This window comes from Crocodylus siamensis, chromosome 9 (genome assembly GCF_052110815.1).
Source record: "Crocodylus siamensis isolate JL-2025a chromosome 9, ASM5211081v1, whole genome shotgun sequence".
In the NCBI taxonomy this organism is placed as follows: Eukaryota; Metazoa; Chordata; order Crocodylia; family Crocodylidae; genus Crocodylus; species Crocodylus siamensis.
The window spans coordinates 55,157,355-55,165,484 of record NC_143403.1 but is presented as its reverse complement, the minus strand read 5'-3'; the positions used below and the strand labels follow the sequence as shown (position 1 = coordinate 55,165,484).

At 52.3% G+C, this 8,130-nt stretch overlaps 2 non-coding genes across 2 annotated transcripts; both read left to right on the top strand.

Annotated features, from left to right (window-relative positions):
- The first annotated feature begins 767 nt into the window (after nucleotides 1-767).
- LOC149857598 (U4 spliceosomal RNA) lies at nucleotides 768-908 on the top strand. The gene has a single exon (XR_016444357.1). It is a non-coding gene; the product is annotated as a U4 spliceosomal RNA (small nuclear RNA).
- A 1,865-nt stretch (nucleotides 909-2,773) lies between these two features.
- On the top strand, nucleotides 2,774-2,914 carry LOC149857597 (U4 spliceosomal RNA). Its single transcript, XR_016444359.1, has one exon. It is a non-coding gene; the product is annotated as a U4 spliceosomal RNA (small nuclear RNA).
- The last annotated feature ends 5,216 nt before the right edge of the window (nucleotides 2,915-8,130 follow it).

Genomic DNA, 8,130 nt, shown 5'->3' with positions numbered 1-8,130 from the left:
GCACTGTGTAGTGCGGGGGTTGCACCCTTGTCTGCTTATGGACTGGACTCCCTGTGAAAGCCTCACAGTTAGCCTCCCACTTTGACTTCCAGTGGGAGGATCTCATGTACACACTGACTTTATGGAAATGGGAGACTCCTCCCTAGCTTGCCCTTGCGGCCATACGGTTGAGAGCAAGAGGAACTCAGGGCATCTGAGCTCCAAACTTCTGGGCTTGGGCCTGCACATAGGATGCCTACCAAAGGATTTGGACACATCTGAAGCTCCAGGCAGGGGTGGCGCATGCTTGCTGTAGCAGGGCCACATCTGGGTCTTGAATTACTCATGGATTTGGAATTGATTTGGCTTGGAACATTAAACATTTTCCTTACAAAAAAAAAATCAGCTGACAGGAAAAGGGCTTAGGGGGTGGGACATCTAGTCCCAAGAAGGTGACCAGGGGGTGGGACACCTGTCAAAGGGCAGGGCTACCCTTTTGGCCCTCCACAGCTCACCAAAACTCATCAAGTGGCACTCCACCCAAAATAACTGCCTGCTCCTGGCCTACTCAGAAAAATGTGACCCATAATGTATCAGGAGAAGCCACTGGACCAATAGTTTCTGATCAGTTGGTTGTAGGGTGGCTTTTCCCCCCAACACAAGATGGCAGCAGGATAGGGACCCTAATAGGAAAGCCAGCAAGTATAATGTAAGCTTAAGGCAGGGCTCGCCGCGTCCTGAGAAGGAGTGCCCCAAAACTGCACTGGGTCACATGACTGAGCATTGTTATCTTTGCGCAGTGGCAATATTGTAGCCTGTGAGGTTGAACTGAGGCGTGATCATTGCTGGTTGAAAACTTTTCCCAATACCCTGCTCTAACAGCTTACATTATAGCTGTTGTGGGCAATTTTTGGTAGCCTCTTTGGAGGCTAGCATCTTTTCTAAGTTTGAAAAACAAGACAATTTAAAAGATGGCTGTTTTTCTTATTTTTCCTTTTTACCTTGCTCTTGTGGCCGTATAGCTGAGGGTAAGTGGGTCTCCAGGTTATCTAGTCTCCAAGCCTGTATGCTTGGGTCTGCACGTAGCATACCTGCTAAAGGTTTTGGATGTATCTGAAGCTCCAGGCATGCTGTATGGGTGTATGTGTGTCAAAACTTGGCAAATGCTGGCAATTTTCTGTGTGCCAGCAAGCTTCACCAAGACTATCTCCTTGCAGTGATAGTTTTGGAAGCAACAGTGAGAACAGCAAAGACAGGGAGTAAGCAGATAATGTAAACCCCGACAGCCATGTGAAAACTAAGAGACTGTGCTATGGAAAGGACTGCAGATGGGTGCATGGGAGCGCGGGGGCGTAGATGCACATGGGTGACCATTGTAATGGGTGCACGGGTTTTAAATGTGTTTTAAGTTTTCTGTAGAAATGATTATCGAGGATGCTGTATATTTAACTATATAACTATAAAGTATATTTTTCAAAACAAACAACAAAATATTGCTTTGCATGCAGTCCCCAAAAGACGCATTGGCAGAGTTTGCCTCTTTCTCCATTGTGGCTGATAAAGCTACTGACTCTCAAGACTATGTGCTGTACATTTTATTTGTACCAGGAGCTGGACAGACTGGGACCTGCCTGTGTTTCAGACAAAGCCAGTGCACCTCACATCTGTCAATTTTTCTACCATGTCTCAGGTCATGGTGAAGGTAATTGTGAGCGATGGTTTAGAATTTAACAAGATGTCAGCATTCCTGTCCAACAATGTCATGTGCGTACGCAAGGCTTTCTCTGATGTGCTCCAAGGAATGCTGCCCTGTGCAGCTCATGTCATCTGCAGTGCACACATTCTGTCTTTAATAAGTGACATCTGGAGCACACAGTTCCCCAATGTGGTGTCTTGGTGTCTTCTTTCAAGAAAACCTTCAAGCACTGTCCAGGCTGTAAGGTGCAGTACAGTGACTCCACTGACAGTCAGAGCGGGTACTCACATGGCATTGTGCTGTTGCCACCAGAACTTGTGCTCACAAGTTGGAATTTGTGGTTCAGTACAATCTGCTACCACGCCAAGTTATGCAGTACTACCAGCAGTTTGTGAGTGAGGAGCTGGAAATCATACCCAGCACACGGTTCATTCTTAAGCTTCGTGATCTTTTAAGGTGAGGTGACATTCAAGATCAAGTGACATTTGTGGGTGACAATGCCACCCGGTTCACAGAGCTTCTAACATGGTTCAAAGGCCAGCAGGCTGTGATCCACCATGCACACAAGCTGAAGGATTTGATAAGCTGGGTCAAACAGCACATCACAAGTACTGTCAAGCTGTCCTTGTGAAAAGCAGGGGACACAGGAACTGTTCCAGGCAATAGCTGTGAAGCTGAACCAGTGCTACAGGTATGACCTGTCCCTGCCACTGTGGTTCAGACCACCAGCTGCCTCCTTCCTTAGTTCTGTTTGCACTTTGGACCCCAACCAGGTGCCTGTTCTGAGTTGTGTCCCTCAGCCAGTGAAAGCAGCCTCTGGATGGAAAGAGCTCTCTGGATGCTGGGGGCATGGAGTGGGGTCCAGAAGAAACGGGCTGTGGCTCCCAGAGAGGACAGGTTCCTTATGTGACCCGTAATAGCCCAGCAGCAGGTGTTGGCTGGGCCTGAACTGGCTTTTTCCCCCACTTGCACCCTTGCCTCAGGGTGGGAAGGCCAGTGGGGAAGTGGCTAAGTGCAGCATGGACTTGAGGTGGGGCTCACTGTGTCCTGAGAAGGAGTCCCCTGAAACTGGGCAGGGTCACATGACCCACTAACCTTATCTTTGCGCAGTGGCAGTATCATAGCCTGTGAGGTGGAACTGAGGCATGATTGTTGCTACTTGAAAACTTTTCCCAATACCCTGCTCTGATGGCTTGAAATACAGCTTTCATAAGCAATTTTTGGCAGCCTCTGCTGAGGCTGATATCCTTCCTGTGGCTGAAGAATAGAACAGCAGACTCATTCTCCTGGGCCTCTTCATAGTTTCATAATAGCTAGAGTTGGAAGGGACCTAGGTAGATCATCTAGTCTGACCCCCTGCCTTGGCAGGAAAGAGCACCGGGGTCAGATGACCCCGGCAAGGTGCTCATCTAACTTCCCTTTAAAAATCCCCAGGCTAGGAGCCTGCACCACTTCCCCTGGAAGCTGGTTCCAGGCCCTAGCTGCCCTGACTGTGAAGTAGCGCCTCCTAATATCTAATCTAAACTTACCCTCCGCCAGCTTGTGACTGTTATTCCTGGTCGCTCCTGGCAGCGCACGGGGGAACAGGGACTCCCCCAATACCTGCTGATCCCCCCTGACCAGTTTGTAGCAGGCCACAAGGTCCCCCCTTAACCTTCGCTTGTGGAGGCTAAACAGGTTCAGGTCCCGCAGCCTCTCCTCATAAGGCCTGCCCTGCTGACCCCTGATCATACGAGTGGCCCTCCTCTGGACTCTTTCCATATCGTCCACGTCCCTCTTGAAGTGTGGCGCCCAGAACTGGACGCAGTACTCCAGCTGCGGCCTGACCAGTGCCGCATAGAGGGGGAGGATCACCTCCCTGGACCTGCTCGAGATGCATCTGTGGATGCATGACAGGGTACGGTTGGCCTTCTTGACTGCCTCCCCACACTGCCGGCCCATGTTCATCGTGGAGTCAATGACGACTCCAAGATCCTTTTCCGTCTCCGTGCTGGCAAGAGGGGAGTTCCCCAACCTGTAAGTGTGGTGCCGGTTCTTCCTCCCCATGTGCAACACCTTGCACTTATCAGTGTTAAACCCCATCCTATTCTCATCCGCCCACCGTTGCAACCTGTCAAGGTCAGCTTGTAGCCTATTGCACCCTTCTAGTGCACCCACATCCCCCCACATCTTAGTGTCATCAGCAAATTTGAACAGGGTGCTTTCTACCCCCTCATCCAAGTCACTGATGAAGATGTTGAACAGTGCGGGCCCGAGGACCGAGCCCTGTGGAACCCCACTGCCCACGTCCTTCCAGGTCGAGAAGAACCCGTCCACTACCACCCTCTGGGTGCGGCCCTCCAACCAGTTGGCGACCCATTTGACCGTGTGGGCATCGACACCACAGTCTCCCAGCTTTTTGATGAGGACAGGGTGAGAGACAGTGTCGAAAGCCTTCCGGAAGTCCAGAAAGACTACATCCACAGCAACCCCTGCGTCTAATGATTTGGTGACCTGATCGTAAAAGGCCACCAGGTTGGTCTGACAAGACCTGCCACTGATGAACCCATGTTGGTTGCCCCTGAGCATGCATTTCCCCGCAAGGCCCTCCTGGATGTGTGCCAGGATAATTTTTTCAAAGAGCTTACCCGGGATTGAGGTCAGACTAACTGGCCTGTAATTTCCCGGGTCCTCTTTTTTTCCCTTTTTGAAGATAGGGACCACATTGGCCCTCTTCCAGTCCTCTGGCACCTCGCCAGAGCACCACGAGTGCTCATAGAGCTGCGCCAGGGGTCCCGCAATGACCTCGGCCAGTTCCTGTAGAACCCTAGGGTGAAGATCGTCCGGACCAGCGGACTTGAACACGTCCAGCCTCTCCAGAAGTACCCTAACTAACTCCTCGCTAACCCCTGGCCCAGGCGTGTCTCTCCCGGGGCCCGAGGGGGGCCCAGCAGGGAGGTGGCTGAACTGGTCCCTACTTAGGAAGACAGAGGCAAAGAAATCGTTAAATATGTTAGCTTTATCATCTGGCGTGATGACTAAGTTGCCCATCGTGTCCTGCAGGGGCCCCACATTACCCGGGACCCTCTTTTTACCCCCTATGTATTTGAAGAAGGACTTCTTATTGTCCTTAATCCGGGAAGCTAGTCCTATCTCCATCTCTGCCTTGGCCCTCCTGACTGCCCCCCTACATCCTCGGGCGACTGTAACATAGTCCTTCTTGGTGATGACCCCATCTCTCCATTGGATGTATGCCTCCCTTTTAGCAAGGAGACATTCCCGGATGCTCTTAGTGAGCCATGGGGGTTTATGTGCCCTCCTGCTCCCTTTGACCCTTGTTGGGATTACCTCCCTTTGGGCATGGAGGATCGTCTCCTTAAGGAGCAACCACTCACCTTCGACATCTGATTCCCTTCCCCTCTGGGTCCTCAGTGCTTCCCCAACGATCCTCCTTAGCTTGTTGAAGTCAGCCCTCCTAAAGTCTAGGGCTGTTGCCTTGCTGCAGCCCTTTGCCACCTTACGCTGGATGGTGAATTCCAGCAAGCGATGATCACTGTCTCCCAGGTGGCCCATCACCCGCAGCCCCCTCACCAGGTCATCACCCGTGGCCAGCACCAGGTCCAACAAGGCGTCTCCCCTGGTGGGACTGTGCACCTCCTGGGTTAGATGGAGGTCCTGCACTCTGGCTAAGAACCGACGTGAGCGATCAGACTTGGCTGACTGCTCCTCCCAGCAGATATCTGGGAAGTTCAGGTCCCCCATGATGACCACATCCTTAGCCCTCACTGCCTCTGTGAGCTGACCTAAGAATTCCTGGTCGAGCTCTTCTCCCTGGTTGGGAGGTCTATAGTAGACTCCCACCGTTAAGTCTCTCTCCCCTGGACTGCCTTTTACTCTAACCCAGAGCACCTCAGAGTGCCCCCCCTCTACCCCCTTGCTAATTAACGAGGAAGTATATTCCTCCTTGATGTAGAGTGCTACTCCTCCACCTTTCCTTCCTATCCTGTCCCTCCTGTATAGCCTATAGCCCTTGACACTCACCGCCCAGTCATGCGATGAGTCCCACCACGTTTCTGTGATCCCTACTATGTCAGGGCTGGTTCCTCCTGCTTCTTCCCCATACTTCGAACATTCGTGTAGAGGCATTTGAGGCCTCCAACGGTTGTGCCCACTGACCCCCTAGTCTCAGCAATGCCCCGTCCCCCATCACTTACCTGTTTCTCCCTTTTGACCATTGGTCTGGGCTCGCTGGCTGTTGCTGGGCCTGGTAGTTCATCGTCTCCTCCGCCCTCATCTTCCCCCTCCCCCGACGAGCCTAGTTTAAAGCCCGCCGAAGGAGGTTCACCAACCTGGAAGAGAACACACGCTTACCTTTAGGGGAAAGGTGGAGCCCATCCCATCCCAGCATGTCTCTCATCACGATGTGCCGGTCATGGCTGAGGAAGCCAAAGCCCGCCTCGAAGCACCATTCCTGTAGCCTCCAGTTGGTCTCCGCTATGCACATCTCGTGACGTCTGCCTCGACCGCTCACTGGCAGGATGGAAGAGAAGACTGCCTGTGCGCCCATCTCCCTCAGCACGCCTCCCAGAGCATGGTAGTCCTCCATCAGGCGATCAGGGGCTCTCCTGGCCGCATCGTTAGTACCCACATGGACAAGGACCATGGGGTAATAATCGGTGGGCTGGATGATGGACTGGAGCATCCCCTTCACATCCTGAATCTTCGCTCCGGGCAGGCAGTAGACCTCACGTGCTCTTCTTTGTGTTGAATGCATTTTAGGGTTTTATTTTTGTGCTATGCTTTAAATCTCTTTAGTTCTGTATTTTTGTTCTTTTTCTCATAATTTTGTAGTCTGGGTGAGCCTGTGTGTCTGATTCTTCTTGGCTCAGTGTAGTGTGGGTACATTAGATTATGTCAATGGTCTCTCAGCTTTTTAAGTAAAAGATCACCTTTGTCATTTAAAAGTAACCCAAGATCTACCATATGCTGCTGCTACCCCCTCTCCTTCCCCAACCCAGCAGGTAAGTCTGTGGGGAGGGAAAAGGGGGGCAGATCAAGGCAGAGGGAGAAAAAATTAATTGGGGGTGCACCTCCCCAGCAAGTAAGTCCCACCTGGCCGGGGCCCCACTCAACATATCCCCTGCTCTGTGGCACTGTCCCTCACTCTGGGGGCCTCAGTCTAGCCCCTGTCCCTTCCCTCCCCCACAGACTGACCGGCTGGGCTGGGGCATGCATGTGCATGTATGCAAGCACTCAGCCCCCCACCCCAGCCTTGGATCAACTCCAAGAGGCTCCAAGATATACCAGTGGACCCACACCACACTGTTTTGTGACCACTGGTCTATGTGGTACTCTTGCAGACCCTTCTTCCATATGTTCTTGTGTTTGTCAGTAGTCTCAAGGGGGACTGGCCTTTGCATACAGAGGAACAGCTTTGTTGGGTGGTGGCATACTTGTGCTTGCAGGCAGGGTGAGATGAGGGAAGGAGCTGGGCGGGGGTAGGTGCATCTGTTAGGGTGGTTCCCCAGGATGTGGAAGAAAAACATTAGCCCCTACACTGAAATGGGAGTTACCATGCCTTTCTGCAAGCCAGGAGCATTGTGTTGGTGGTCAAAGTGGCTGGAGTGGCAGTGGATGTCATGGATGGTTTCTGAGCTCGGGTGTGGCCTGGGGCTCCCATTCGGGAAGGACCATTTGGATCCACACCCTTTCAGGATGTCTTTGCCTAGGAGCCTGTCTTTGAGGCTCTAAGTGGCCAGAAGGAGATGGCTTTTGCTGCTGTTCAGAGCTCCAGGTGGGCAGACAGTGTGTCTAAGAGTCTGGACACTAGTAACTTAACAAAAGGGACTTAACGGTGGGTGTCTACTACAGATCACCCAACCGGGGGAAGAGCTGGACCGGGAATTCTCAGGTCAACTTGCGGAGGCAGTTAAGTCAAGGGACATAGTCATCATGGGTGACCTAAACTATCTGGACATCTGCTGGGAGGAGCAGTCAGCCAGTTCTGACTGCTCACGTATGTTCCTAGCTGAGTTACAGGACCTCAGTCTAACCAGAAGGTGCACAGTCCCTTGTTGGACCTGGTCCTGGCCAGGGGCGATGACCTGGTGAGAGGAATGCGGGTGCTCGACCACCTGGGCGACAGCAATCATCGCCTGCTGGAATTCACCATCCAGTGCAGGGTGTCAAAGGCCTGCAGCAAGGCAGCAGCCCTGGCCTTCAGGAGGGCGGATTTCAATGAGATAAGGAGAATAATTGGGGAGGCGCTGAGGTCCTGGACGGGAGGGGAGTTGGGAGTCCAACGAGAGTGGTCCTTCCTTAAAGAGATGATCCTCCAAGCCCAAAGGTTGACAGTCCCAATGTGGATCAAAGGAGGCAAGAGTGTTCAAAAGCCCCCATTGGCTCACCAAAGGCATCCAGGAATGTCTCAAAGCTAAAAAAGAGGTGTACACCCAATGAAAGGGAGGGGCCATCAC